Source organism: Acinonyx jubatus, chromosome A2 (assembly GCF_027475565.1).
Source record: "Acinonyx jubatus isolate Ajub_Pintada_27869175 chromosome A2, VMU_Ajub_asm_v1.0, whole genome shotgun sequence".
Taxonomy (NCBI): domain Eukaryota; kingdom Metazoa; phylum Chordata; class Mammalia; order Carnivora; family Felidae; genus Acinonyx; species Acinonyx jubatus.
Window position 1 is genome coordinate 110,619,702 of NC_069383.1, and position 15,033 is coordinate 110,634,734.

Below are 15,033 nucleotides of genomic sequence, written 5' to 3' on the forward strand. Positions count from 1 at the left end.
TTTTTTTCCTGTTATCTTCCTGTTGTCCCCAAACTTGAGAAACTCACGATGGTATCTTCCAGCAGAGGACTTCCGAGGAAGGGTTTCAAGTTTGGGGTTTGAGAGTATCTACCATGCTCGGGGGAGGTGGCACGAGATCACTGTTGTCCCAGGATGAGCCTTTTCAGTGGTCTCTCCCCTGCATCTATCTGTTCTCCCTTCTGGATACGCAGGTGCAGCCTGTCCACGTGGTGGCGGGGGCCAAAGGGCTCCTGACTCCAGCCAGAGCAGCTGGCGGCTGCTGAAGACATGGGTAGCCAGGCGTGCCTTAGCCTGACACGCTCTGTGCACCCTTGCCTACAAGGACCCCTGTCTGCAGGCAGGAGGGCCTGGGAGCCAGCACGGGCAGTGCCCACTGGTGGGTGCACCGGCACTGGGAGAAGGTGGAGCCAAGTGCCCCAGCAGGAAGTCATCCCGACGCCGTGGTCTCGCACTGCCCGTCGCCTCGGGAAGCTCACGCGCAGGTGTTCCCTGCTCCATCCCAGGTGGCCAACCCCAAGTTGCCCCCGAGTTCTGGACAGCCGTTCTAGCTCCACACCCCCTGCACCGGGCCCCAGGGGGTCTCAGGCAGGTTGTCAGGAAGTTCACTCACCTCCTGCCAGGGCACCGTGGGCCCCAAAGAACCGAGAAACCGATGGACAAAGGAAGAATCTGAAATGCATTAGGCACCTACTGTATACCAGTTTCCTCCATGCCCATTATCCTCCCTTAACCCTCAGAAAAAGTATGGGAGGCAGCTGTGATCGTCCCTGCTTTGTGTGCATTAAAAACAAAAACAAAAAACCAAAAAACAAAAAAACCCTGAGGCTAAATGAGGAGGCATGACTTGTCCCATGGTCACTGGCTGAGAGCCGGCCATCGGTCCCAGGTCTGCACGTGTCCCCTTCTCCTCTTCCTCTGTTCTCTGCCCTTGCCTTTGTGTCTCCAAGCACATCACTAACAGTTCTGCACACAGTAGACACTTCATATAAGTTGGCTGCTCTCAAGGGGGTTGGTTAAACCATGCTCCTCAGGCATAGATCATTTTGCTACATAGAAGGACAGTGGGTGGGCACGTCAAAACCAGGTGTGGAAAAGCAGCCCTTAGCTCACTCCCCCTACACGGTCCAGTGACCCAGAATCCCAAGGGTGTGAGAAGGCACGTATGATACCACGGCCCCCCAAGAGTCTCCTATGAAGGGAGGGAGGCGGCCTCCCAAAAGGCTGGGACATGCAGTGGATGCTAGAAATGGGCCGGCGCGCTCCATCTCGAGGGACCCCACTGTTCTGTTAATATGCTGGTGCCACACAGTCTCATTTGTCACGGTGCGTTCTGGGGGCCAGCAGCATCCACAGCTTCTGGGAGCTTGTGTGCCTGCTCTGGGCCTACTGGTCAGAATCTGGATTTTAGCAGGATCCCGAGGCACTTGGTGTGCACATTCAAGTTGACTTAGAACTTGACTGGTTGCGGTTCCTCTGAAAGGGGATGCCGTCACAGGCTCTGGCTGTATCTCAATGGAGGGAAGCCAGTGTGACAGAGCTGGGGACTTGTGAAATAAACCCCGCACCCACATCCCCAGCTCCCCCCTCCAAGGCCACTGCCCAGATGCAACGCTGGGGATTCCCCACAGCAAGCAGGACTCACTGTCTCCATCCTCCCTCTTGGTCACCAGAGGTGACTTTGAAGAGAAGAAAGGAATGCATTCCCCAGGACAGTGCTGGGAGGCATTTGCCAACAGCGTGTGTCACTGTTGCCTGTGAAAGTGGACCGTGCGTCCCTGCCCTTGTGTGTCCCCTCCCTGAGCTGCTGAGGACCTCACCTGGGCCATCCCCAGCTTTTCTTTCAGTCCCTGCATGAGGGCGCGGGGCTCGGTCTCCTGCAATAGCACCAAGTAACCCACAGCCACTTTGGGAGGGACTGAGTGACACCTGAGTGACACCAGAGAGCCAGGGGTGGGGCTCACGGAGGGAGCAGGGTCTCTGCTTTCTCTCGCTGACACCAGCTAGGAGCTATCCACACGCCTCGCGAAACCTTCCCAGGATAAAGAGAAAGCAGGAGTTTGCTAGTGGGCCTGCCACCACAGAGCCATGAGGCTGACCCACGCCCTGACCTCATCCTCACAACCCTCCTTCTTCAGAGCCCGCGAGAGCCCAGAAGCACTGCCCAGAACCAGTGCAGGAAGCAGGGTGACAGGCAGGGGTCCTCTGTCCCACCACCACAGCCTGGCACAGCTCCTCCGGGTGGGGGAGATACCAGGTCTGAGATGGCTGTACCTGGACTCTGGGAATCAGGAGCCCCTCCCCCCCCCCCACCCCCAGCAGGATTTGGGAGTCAGGGTCAACTCCTCCCCCATCATCCCTGCCTACCCCCAGCCTCCCAGGAAACCTTTCCTGAAGCTGCTGATCACCATCCTCCTTTCTCCGTCCCCCCCCCCCCCCCCCCGCCCCAACCCAACACAATGTTTTTCTCCTCTTCCCCCGGGTCCAAACCATGGAGTGTGGCCAGGTGGTCCCAAAGACAGAAGGACAGAGAGGGCAGACAGGCTCACAGCACCCCGGAATCCAACCCTGGAGTCACCTGAAGCCCCCGTGCCCCCTGTCTCTCCCCAGAAAGGCACCCGGACTTCTGCGGAGAGGAGCCCCGCACCCGACTTGGGCAACGCTGGAAAGCTAACGGGCTGCTGCACGCAAGCTGCGAGCTCACCCAGGACGCCTGGGGCCAGCGCGGCCGGGCAATCCCGCCCCCATCCTGTCCCCCGCTTAATCCTTGGTCCGAAATAGCCAGGGGTAATCCCAGGGTGAGGCGGGCGGGGTATAACCCCCGGGCCGCGAAGGAGGAGACGGAGGCGTCCAGAGGGAAGAGGCTCGCTCATCTCCGGCTAGAGGGAGTATATGGTCCCTCCCGAAGGGACAGTGACCCGCGAGTGACCCAGACCCGCTTGAGGGCGGGATCTGCGCCTCCCGCACCCCCTTCCCACTGGGTCTCGGGCTCTCCGGGTCAGGAGTTCTGGCCCCACTACCCAGAGCCCCAGTTGTGCGCGCGGACAGCAAGCACCCCGTAGCGAGGCCGATCCCGCCACCGAGCCTCGGGGGTCGCTGGAGCCCGAGTCCGGAGCCGTCCGTCCTCGGAGAGCGGGCCGGTGGAAGCGCCAGGCAGCGCCCCAGAACCTCTTTCCCAGGGAACCCGGTCCCCGCCCGAGCTCCAGCCCCGGGTCGGGGGTCCCCCGGCGCGCCCTCTGGACGGGCTTCTCCCCGCCTCCGCCCAACTCCCCGCCCAGCCCCGAGGGGAGCGGGCCCCCCTCCCCAAGAAGTTCGCGCACCCTCGACACGCCCGCCGCCCCCGGTGCCTGCTTACTTGTCTCGGCGGCAGCCGAGCTCCGGGATGACGCCGAGCGGCTGCGGGCCGGCGCCGGGGCTGGGGTCCGGGCGGCGGGCGCACGCGGCCAGGTGTCGCCGGTGCCGCTCCAGCAGGCCGGCGTTCTCGCGGCTCAGCCGCGCCACTTGGCGCTCCAGCTCCTCGATGCGCCGCCGCCGGCGCGCCAGCAGCTCCTGCTGCGCCGCGACGATCCGGGTCAGCTCCTGCAGGTACTCGGCCGCCTTGCCGGGGGGCTCGGCGGCGCTGGCCATGGCCCCCGCCCGGCGGCCGGCAGCGCCTCAGGCCAGCAGGCGGCGGGGCGGCGGCGGCGGCGGCGGCGGCGGGGCGGCCATGGCTGCGCGGCGGGGACGGCGGCTCGGCGCGGCGCGGCGCGGCGCGGGGCTCGGCCCGGGGGGCGCGGCGGCGCGGGGCTGGCGCGGCCCCGCCTCGGCTCCCGCCTCCGCCGGCGCCCGCCCCCGGCGCTTCCGCGCCTCGCGCTCCCCGCGCCGCCGCGCTCCGCCGCCGCCCGCTGCCCCACGGACGCGCCGGGGCGGGCAGGGCGCGGAGCTGCGGCCGCCGCGGGCAAGCGAGGAGTTTTGCAAAGTGCCGGCTGCGACGCGAGGGGGAGAGGGAGCCGGAGCGGCCGGCGCGGGAGGAGGCGGGAGGGAGGGCGCCGCCTGCCGGGCCCCGCGCCCCGCGCCCCGCGCCCCGCGCGAACCACTACCGCCTCGTCACCCGCCCCCTCCCAGCCGCTCTGATGTATACATTTAATTTAAAAAGAAATTCGGCAAAATATATCTTCATATTGCCATCAGCAAACGATTTTCGGGGTGAGTAGAAAAATAGTTAATAAATTCAGAGGAACTTTGAATTTTTAAAAACATCGGTCTCCTAAGCGCCGGGTTTGTTTGGTTGCAGACCTCTACAAGTTTCCTAGACCGTCCATTCTGCGTTCTAACGGGTTGGTGGCCCTGATGCCTCCAAGATGTCAACGTGGACGAGCCACCAAGATTCAGACATGGTCATTCCAATGGCACCTCGAGTTCTGGGAGCCCATGGGACTGTAGGGCAAACACCCACCCAGACACTGGCATCGAGACCTTGGGCAACTTGTTTTGCCTCCCAGCTACTGTTTCCTCAGCACTGTTTTCTAGTTCTTTACTTTTTGTAATCTTTAGTATTTTCATACTCCAGATTTCTTTGGAGCTAAACCTATTTTTCGATCTTTTTGGCTTGAGGAGTTAGGTTCTTTCCATTGTTGTTTTGCAGCAAATGCCTTTAAGGCTATACATTTACCTCTGGGGGAAGCTTTAGCTACATCTCATAAGTCTCTAAAACTCTGTTATAATGTACATTTGATGGTATTTTTTTCTTTGTTAAGGGTCGCACTGCACTGGCTTTGCTGACTCTTGATATTCCATACCCATGTTTGTTGATATCTCTGTACCTCCAAGAGAGGATGGTCCCTCCATGGAGTTCCAAGGTCCTAAGCCCTCCGTGGGTATCCCCTGGACACGGCCTATGGAGAGGAAGAGAATAGAAGGGCCCCATTTATTTGGGTCCTCAAATTCAAGAACTATTACATCAGGATAAGGTTATGCCCACACCATGGTGAATGAAAACTCTCTACACTTAACTTTAAACTTCGCTCTTGTTACTAGACCAGTAATAGTCCTCTAGAAATTAATACTCTTTTTAAAAAGTCCTGCACTTGGGGCGCCTGGTGGTGCAGTCGGTTGAGCGTCCGACTTCGGCCAGGTCACGATCTCGCGGTCTGTGAGTTCGAGCCCCGCGTCGGGCTCTGGGCTGATGGCTCGGAGCCTGGAGCCTGTTTCCGATGCTGTGTCTCCCTCTCTCTCTGCCCCTCCCCCGTTCATGCTCTGTCTCTCTCTGTCCCAAAAATAAATAAATGTTGAAAAAAAAAAAGAAAAAGAAAGAAAATAAAAAGTCCTGCACTTGCAGTGATCTAGAAATTAATATTATTTTTCTAAATCCTGTAATTATCCTCTGAAGAACACAATTATTACACTCTACTTGTGTGTGTATGTGTAAAAAGTGTCCGTCACTTCAGTCTATACATTTACAATATACCAACGTCTTTGCAATCCTATTTTAACATTTCTACATTTTAGAAATATGCCAAGAGCCTCCCAAAAAGGGAGGTGCCCCCAGCCTCTCCTGACTTTCTGGGGGGGATACCTGACCCCAGAGTCAGGCGTGGGGCCTCTGCCAGTATTGGGGAGGGAAGGAAATTCAATTCTAAATCCTGGCGCATGGCAGTGAGGATGGCAGTGAGGAGATGGAGTCCCCTCTCCCAGCCCCAACCCAGAGGCTCCTCCTAGCGGTTCCAGGAGGAGGCTGACCTCTCCTCTCCATTTCCACACTGACTCCCTGCTCTCCGAAACCTGCCCCCTCTCCACTCCACAGTGCCAGGCCCTCGTGGGTGCTGGAGACCCTGGGCAGACGAGGCTCCATCCGTGCCTCCCAGGCGCTGCCAGGCCAGGCCATCCTGCAACCATGGGGGCCTCAGGGGACCTGCACCTATACCCCGGGACTAGGCAGGACCCTTTCCTTCTGGACCTGCCACCCCCAGCCCCCCGAACCAAACAGAGATGTCCACAGAGCATAAAGAGAACACCCATGGGTGGCAGGAATGATGGCGAGTTTTGCGATGCATTTCTCTGCTCCTCCCAGCTGCTATCACTGAGCTCCTCGGCCTTAGGCAATGGGAGAGGTGAAGGGAGTGAGCCATCGCTGACTTGCCATCTGCCTTCGGTCTTACTCATTTTCCTTGACCTCCATTCTTGGCACTCTGGGGCGTTCCAGTCAGTGCCAAATCCCTGACACAGGTGGTTACAAGAGAGTCTGTCACAAGCAATGAGGCCGTGTACACCAGCCCTCCCAGTTCACACGCAGGTTCACACCCACAACAAAGGCTGCCCCCTCCCCAAAGGCCTCTTCCTCAGAGCGCATCACCTGGTCGCTCAGTTTGCAAATGTCACTGAGCAATGACTCGGGCCAGGCTCTCGGGACCCTGTGCATGACAGACAAGCCCTGCTCTCCTGGAGCGCCCCTGTGAAGACAGACCCTGAACGAGTAGGGTGGGCGGGCGTGTGCTCTGGGCAGTCAGGCAGGGCCCGCTCCCGTGTCACCGTCTTAATGGTCTTAATTTTTGGACAAGAGGCCCAGCATTTTAATTTTGCACTGAGCCCCCTGAATCATGAGGCCAGTCCTGGAGGAGTGCAGTGGCGTGCTGGGTGAGCATGGGACAATCAGAAGAAAGCACTGTCTGCGGCATTTGCTGATCTTTGTCGTGTAAATGCTCCTACCACGGCCAATTCCACCAGACTGCAGTGAACGTGGAGCTAGGGGGAGGCATGCATGGCAGTGCAGACGAGGTACAAGGCATTGCAGAAGCTGTAACAAGTGCTTGGCCTGTTTGAGATTCAGCAGAAACCTAATAGTAATAATAAGGTGCCAGCAGAAGAGTTTCGCCTTTGGGTCAAAGGATTGAGAGCTGAGAGCAAAGATTCCCACCACAGAAGTCTCCATGGACACGTCCACCCTGCTCCAGGCTAGAGAGTGTCCCGCACCCCCACATTCCTTAAATGGCTGGGGGGACTGAAATGCTTACATACAAGGGCATGTAGGCTCGGCCTTGGAAGATGGTCCAGCAAGACCTGCCTTACAATAAGGTCTGTTGTCACATGCCAGGGTATCCCTGGCTTGGATCCCCACTACTAGACCCCAGTGTTGTGAGAAAACTGACCTCTCTTCTGGGCAAGACACTTAGCTGTCCAGGTGTCTCTTATGATCTTCCCAGGTAAGAACACTGACTTTGTCTGTACACCATGACTTTTACCTGGTTATGATTTGTGGGGTTTACATGCTGTTCCATGATTCTAGTTAAGGTCTCCATGCTTTCTATACAGATCGATTCTAAACCCTGAAAAGCCAATAATTGGCTTTTCCAATATTGTAATTATATAAATACAGGGCCAAATAGTTTACAATGAACTGCACAGAAAAAGACGTAGCTGTGCATTTAAAAGAAAATACAGGTAACAAAAATTTGAAGGAGGAAACAGGAATAAGCCTATTATGATTATTTATTCATTTTCACTATTATTATCCACATTCAGCTTCTCAGTAAGATCATCTATCTTTTTAAATATTACCATCGGTTGCAGCATATTCATTTTTCTTCTTAAAAACATTCCTCTGAGAGCTCTCTGATTCACTGTTGTAATTTGGGCTGGCTGCTTCCTTGGCCTGTTACATGGCTATCATTGGAGAGTTCTTGGCATTACACTTCTGGATTGGGTCCATGGTTTCTTGGATCCTATGTATTCTCTTTCTTGGAATCATTTTTTTATTTTGCCAGGTACATCCTCTAACAATTCTCCCAGTGATAGCCTATCAGAAGGTCTCTGAGTCTTTGGGTGTCTAAATGTATTTATTTTGCCCTCCCACTTGACTGACAGTTTAGCTGGGTATAGATTTCAAGACTAAAAATCAATTTCCTCAGAACCTGGAAGGGTTTGCTCTGTTTTCCTCTATCATGTACCATTACTAATGTTCATCTGATTATTGTTACCTTGAATAAGAGATTATCTTTGGGAGGTGGAGATGGTACTGACCCTAATCAGGACATGTGGAACTATGATAAGGGAAATTTTTGATCATCACAAGGATTGTGAACACTCTGGTCTTAATGGGCAGGGGCCTGGGATACACTGTGCAAAGTAGTCCCACTCAACCCAAACTGTCCCACTCAAATTGTCAAAAAGAGAAACAAAGTCAGAGGACTCATGCTACTGATTTCAAGACTTATTGTAAAGCAAGGGTCATCAAAACAAGTGGTACCGGCATCAAGACAGGCATAAAGATCAACAAAGATACTAATAAGGCACCGTGATGAGGGAAAGGATAGTTTTTTAACAAATGTGATTGGAAAATAGGATATTCACAAGCAAAAGAGTGACCCTTTGACCCATGCCTCTATAGAGCATCTATGAAAATTAACTTGGAAAAGAAAGTAGACCTAAATGTGAGAGTTAAATGCATATAACTTCTGGAGGGGGGAAGGGAAAAATCTTAATGGCCTTCATTTTGGCAAAGATTTCTTAAGTCTATGGTACCAAAAGCATGAACTTTAGAAGAAAATAAAATCAATAAACTGGACTTCATTGCAATAAAAAACTTATTTTGGGGGCCATCTGGGTGGCTCAGTTGGTTAAGCATCCGACTTCAGCTCAAGTCATGATCTCATGGTTCATGAGTTCAAGTCCCACATCAGGCTCTGTGCTGACAACTCAGAGCCTGGAGTCTGCTTCTGATTCTGTGTCTCCCCCTCTCTCTGTCTCTCTGTCTCTCTCTCTCTGTGTCTCTCTCTCTCTCTCTCATGAACAAACAGTAAAAAAAAAATTTATTTTTTTTTTTTGAGAGCAAGAGAGGGCACAAGTGAGTGAGGGGCAGAGAGAAAGACAGAAGTGGGGCTTACCTGAAGCAGGGCTCAAGTTTATCCTGTGTGGGACTCAAACTCATGAACTGTGAGATCATGACTTGAGCTGAAGTCAGATGTTTAATGACTGAGCCACCCAGGTGCCCCCAAACCTTGTTTTTCCATACACACTGTTAAGAAGAAGAAGAAGCAAGCTAAGTATGGGAGAAAATATTTGGCAACATGTGTATTCAATGAAGGACTTGTATATAGAATATATGACGAGCTCTTAAAATGTAATAATAACAAGACAAATAACCCAATATAAAATGCATCATAAGATTTAAAGAGACATTTTACCAAAGAAGACAAACAAGTGGCAAGCCCATAAAAAGATGCCCAAGGGGCACCTGGGTGGCTCAAGTGGTTAAGCATCTTACTTCAGCTCAGGTCATGATCTCACAGTTCATGAGTTCGAGCCCCATGTAGGGCTCTGTGCTGACAGCTCAGAGCCTGGAGCCTGCTTCAGATTCTGTGTCTCCCTCTCTCTCTGCCTGGAGAGAGATCATTCTCTCTCCGATCTCTACCCCAATCATTCTCTCTCTCTCTCTCTCCCCCTCCCTCCCTCTCTCCCTCTCTCCCTCTCTCCCCCTCCCTCTCTCTCCTTCTCCCCCCCCTCAAAAATAAACCTTAAAAAAAAGGATACTCAACATCATTAGTCATTAGAGAAATGCAAATCAACACCACAGCGACTTATAAATGCACCCAAACCATAAGCAACCAAAGGAAAAGCAGATCAGTTGAATATCACCGAAATCAAAAACGTTTGTGCTTCAAAGGACACCAGTCAAGAAACTGGAATTGACAACCTACAGAACAGGGAAAAAGAGTTTTTGCTGATCATATATTTGATGAGAGACTTGTATCTAGAATATCTAAAGAGCTTTTATAGCTCAATAACTAAAAAGGCGGGATAACCCCGATGTAACATGGGTAAAGGATCTGAATAGACATTTCTCCCCAAGCAGATATAATAAGCACACGAAAAGATGCTCACCTTCAGTAGCCCTCAGGAAAACGCAAACCAAAACCACTGAGATATCCCTTCACGCCTCGTAGGTGTGGCTAAAATTAATTTAGCCCGTAGGTTGGCTAACGTTAATAATACAAAAAATAATAAGTGTTGGCAAGGATGTAGAGAAATTGAACACTCAGACACTGCTGGTGGGAATGTAATATGGTATGGCTGCTTTGGAAAATAATCTGGCAGTTCCTCAAACATTTAAGCTGTATGACCCCGAAATTCCACTCATAATCTGGCAGTTCCTCAAACATTTAAGCCGTATGACCCCGAAATTCCACTCCTAGGTATACAGCCGGGAGAACTGAAAACATACATTCACACAAAATCTTGTCCATAAATCCAAAGGTCCGTCAATTGAACAATGGATACATAACAATGGTATATCCATACCCTGAATATTATTTGGTAATAAAATGGAATAGAATACTGACATGTGCTCTAATATGGATAAATCTTCCAAACGTTATGCTAAGTGGAAGGAGTCATGCACAAAAGACTATGTATTGTATGATTCCGTTTATGCACAATTCCCAGAACAGGTAAATCCATAGAAACAGAAAGCAGATCTGTGATCGCTTAAGGGCTGGGCTGGGGGTAGTGGGTAGGTGAAGAATTCATTATGGGGTAAAGAAAATGTCCTGAAATGGACTGTGACGGTGTTTGTAAAACTCCCTGACTGTACTGAAAGTTGTTGAGTTGTATACTTTTAAAGGGTGAACTGTGTGGTATGTTAATTGAACCTCAATGAAGCTGCTAAAAGGAAAAAAAAAAATGATTATTTACTAGAATGGCTTTAGTTAAGAAGACTGACCATTCTTCCAGAGTCCCCATGGGGTGCAGGGTGGTGAGGTGGGGAGCCAGGGGTGGGTAGCCAGTTTCTCCAGGCTCAGCATGAATCCCTCCCAGAAGCCCTGCCCCGTCAGGGACATCGATGTGACCGTGGGGGAGACCCAGCCTGCCTGACCCCAGTGCACATCTGCAACCTCCCGCCAGGGGCCTGGCCCAGAGAAACCGCAGATCATTGTGTTCCTGTTGAAGAAATAGCATCGCCGGCCTGTCACTCGGACACATTCTGTTGGCCAAAGTCCTGGGTCCAGCCAGGTTCAAAGGAAGCCCCTGGATGGGAGACGCTGTGCACCGCCAAGGGTGTGGAGACAGGAAGGGGGCAGCATCAGGCCGTTGGTGTAATCGTGGCTTACGTGGCACCAGGTGCGCAACATAGGCTCCGAAAGTGAGGCTCACATTTCATTTCAAGGGCACATCCATCGCTTCCTGCAGCTTGAAGCCAGGACTGTGGTGGGATGAGGGAAGGGGCTTTTTCTCGGGACACCCCAGCAGCCAGGGCCCCTTGATGGCATCGTAAACCGGCCCCTCCTCGGCAGGACCAATCTCTGTTGTAGTTGTCGCCTTCCATGTGCCATCACATGCCCTCCATTGATGTCGGCGACGGTGATGTTAGGTGCTACTGCGGCCGTCTGCCTACCTGGGGGGACACTGTGTCACGGGGCTCCCGTCCCATCTTCCCACTCCCGGCAAGCGTGAGGAGCTAGCGGAGCTGCTGAAACACGCAGTGTCTGCTTGGTAAGTTGAGTCTCACGGTAGAAGGCCATGGCAAGAGCGCAGAGGGCTCTGGAGGTGGAGGCAAGATGAGTGGAGCCTGAGGACCGCTGAAGTCCCCGCATGCCAGAACAGCAACTGCCTGCTAAACCCTGGCTCCAGCCACCTTCCCTTCTCCGCTAGCTGGGGCCGTGCCAACAAGCCCAGCATGGATTCCTGGGTACGGATGACGAGGCTGAAGCCCAAGACAAGAGTCACTTGCCCAAGGCCACCCAGCGGGCTAGAGGCAGAGGGTTTTGTCCTTGAACTCCAGGCTCTATATACATGGCTTCCCCCCACCATGCACCATTTCCAGTGGTTTATTATTTCACAAGACCTCACCTTGAAGTGAAGCCTTCTTTCATACTCTATCATAGAGGGGACAGAGAAAAGGGGTCAAGGTACAGCTACCAGTGCCCCCCCCCATTACTGGACACCCACATTCCCTCCTCTCCACTCTACCATTCTGCATTTCCTCACATTAGACACATCACATGCTCTAATGCCTTTGCTTTTTTGCACATGCTGTTCCTTCTTCCAGATACTCCTTTCCCTTTCCCGTACTCCCCAGACTGGCAAATTCCTACCCATCCTACAAGGCCCAATCCAAGTGACACCTCCCTCCAGAAGCCCTCTCAGACTTCTTCCCTGGCCCACTTGAAGGCTCCTTTTGGTTCTTCGTGATATTTAAAAGATGGTCTTTACCAGTTTGATGGGGCTGTAGAGAAACAAGCACTAACTCTTAGTCACTGCTGGAGTGACAATTGGCACAAGCTCCTTGAGGGACAACTGGAGAATCGAACTGTCCTCCAGATGTCAAATGCATGCACCCTTTGACCCGAAAGCTCCAGTATTAGAAGCCTAGCCCATGATAAACTCACTCGCATGCTCAAAGGAATCATGGAGAGTCTGCTCTGAGGACCTTCTGCGGCCTTAGAGGACATTGGGTGGCTCCCTATGGATTGATGAGAGTGACCTCAGGACAGAGGGAGTGACAAAAGTTGGGCACAGGAACGGTAGACATGGATGTTTCTAACAGTGTGACGATATGAAGGGATATGCAGATTGAGTGCTTGAATATGTATAGACTATTTCCAGAAGGATACACTCCAGATAGTGCTGAAAGTGATGCCTCTGAATTTTTCTACTTCCTCATGTATATTTTACCATTTTACAAAGTGTTGAGAGCCTAGCAGCAGGAAGAAGACTGACCCTATAGACTTTCGTAGAGGTCGGATATCGTTTTCCATTCACACACGTATTGCCTTTTCAAAACATAGCCATAATAATTAACCGACAGAAAACAAAAAAATCTCAGGGCATTACATTCTCTATGCACATCTGTCTGTCATTTCCACCACATTCTGCAGGCTGGAACCATGTATGATGAATCCCTGTACCTCCACTCCCACATCCTGCCACAAAGAAGGGCTCAGGAGATATGTGATGAATAAAGAACGAACGACTGAACAAACAAATGAACGAATGCATGGAGGAGGGAATAAGTGACCGAGAAGCCTGCAGTGTTACGAGGCGGGGGCAGTCCCTGAGCTCCTAGTTCAGACCTGAATCAGCACAGGGATCCTTCCCAGAGCTCTGCTGGGCTCCCTGGTTCTCTGAACCCTTGCTGGCAGGAATTAGGGGCCAGATGATCAGGGAGGAAGCTCCATCCTCCCCCTGCACATCCTCATCCCTACCCCTGGCATTTCTGTCTTCACTCTCTGCTTTGCCTGACCCTTTATTAAGTACAGACAAGTAGGAGAAAGTACAGACAGGCAGACAAACAAAAAGTGGTGGATCAGGACTCAGAAATTCCGTTTGGCCACCAACTTGCTATTTAACTCTTCTCTCAACTGTATCTTTAAACTTTACGTTCCTCATCTGTAAATGGGCAGACTAAGCCCCCTTTCCAGGCTGCTCTGACGGCAAAATGGGGTCATGTATGGAAACGCTTAGAAAGAACCTGGCACATGGTAGATGTTGTAACACTGTCCCCTTCTCCACACTCTGATCTCCGCACTCCACACTCTGATTTGTCAGTGTTACCAAGATGGAGTTGGAATAGAGACACCACTAAACAGTAAGCATGATTAGGAAACTAAGTACGTATGTTAAAAATATCAAAGTAGCCATTAGAAAAATAGAGAAGGCATGATTTTCAAAGCAATAGGGGGGAGAAATGGAACAAAACCAGTTTGATCAGTTTACAAGTGAAACAATAAAATTATAATTAAAAACATAAACTAAGGTGGCCAAATGAGTCCAAACAGATCAACAAGTGCAATAAACATTAATGTTTTCAACTCCCTTATTAAAAGGCTGAGACTCTCAGGACTGTCCTGATGCCCAGCCGCCTGTATTTACAAGAGGAAAGGCATCGCAAGGCCCCCTCCAGGTTGGAGCTCCCGCCTCCCGCCCCCCCCCCCACCCGCCTCACCTGGGCTGATGTTCCAGACCTCCAATCCTCAAACTTGGCCATTTGGCCCTGCCCAGTGGGGGGGCTGGGGAGCACTTTGTGGTCAGCCCAGATGAGGGCCCGCTGGTGGATGCAGTCACCTTGTCAGTCATCATTTTTCTGCAAATCAGAAGGATGCTCATCCCTCAGCTGTCCCGCCTTTCACAAACAGGTAACTGCTTTCAGGGCCCCTGGGAGCAGCTGCCCACAACAAGTAGGATTGAAGACCCTCCCAAGGTCTGACACCCCCAGTGCCAAGCTCCTGGAGTGTGTGAGCACAGAGCATAGTATCAGGACTCAGGCCTGTTCTAAGTGCCCCTGGTCCACTGTCTGCTGGGCCTAAATGGAAGCCTTTGATCTTCCCTTCAGAAAAAGGAATCTTCAGAATTACATTGTTAGCACTAACGCCTGTCTAGGCAAACAATCCCTTTATGACAAATGAAGAGGCCCAGAGAGGGGGAGTGGCTTGTCTGAGGACACACAGCCCACCCTCAACGTAACCCCAAATTTGGTCATTAATGCTGCCTTTGTGAATTTTGCCATCACCAGATACTCCTAAACGCATTCTTGATTTTTTTCTTTGATTTACTTTTCTTAACAAAATACTTTTAATTTAAAAGTTTTGTTACCAAAACATATTTAGTCTGTAATAAAGCTTTGTTGGGGCACGTGGGTGGCTCAGTTGGTTAAGTGTCCAACTTTGGCTGAGGCTGTGGTCTCGCGGGCTGTGAGTTCGAGCCCCGCGTCAGGCTCTGTGCTGACAGCTCAGACCCTGGAGCCTGCTTCGGAGTCTGTGTCTCCCTCTCTCTCTGCTCTTCCCCCACTCGTGCTCTCTCTCAAAAATAAATAAACATTAAGAAACTTTTGGAAATAAAGCTTTGTAGCACTTGCCATAATTAGAAGTTTATCTATATAATAAAACAGGATGGAAAAAATGTTAGTATCTGGATAGAAAGTGTTGTCATTCTACACTGTGAGTTGGCGGCTGTTCTTTCTAGATTAACAAGGGCTAGAGAGGTGTTAAAGGCCCAGTAGCACATAGCTGAGCCCATATATGAAGCTGAGCTTCATATAATCAGAGG

The 15,033-nt window shown here is 51.8% G+C and overlaps 1 protein-coding gene across 6 annotated transcripts in view; it reads right to left on the reverse strand.

The window, feature by feature from the left end:
- IQSEC1 (IQ motif and Sec7 domain ArfGEF 1) overlaps positions 1-3,609 on the reverse strand; it is a 460,032-nt gene extending 456,423 nt beyond the window's left edge. For 2 of the 6 annotated variants that reach the window (XM_053218875.1, XM_053218873.1), the window contains exon 1: positions 3,374-3,600. The gene's annotated coding sequence lies outside the window, so the exon portion shown is untranslated. Of the gene's footprint in view, positions 1-3,373 lie in introns of all 6 variants that reach the window. The other 4 variants (XM_053218874.1, XM_053218876.1, XM_053218869.1 and 1 more) reach the window with 3 other exon arrangements.
- Between the last annotated feature and the right edge of the window lie 11,424 nt (positions 3,610-15,033).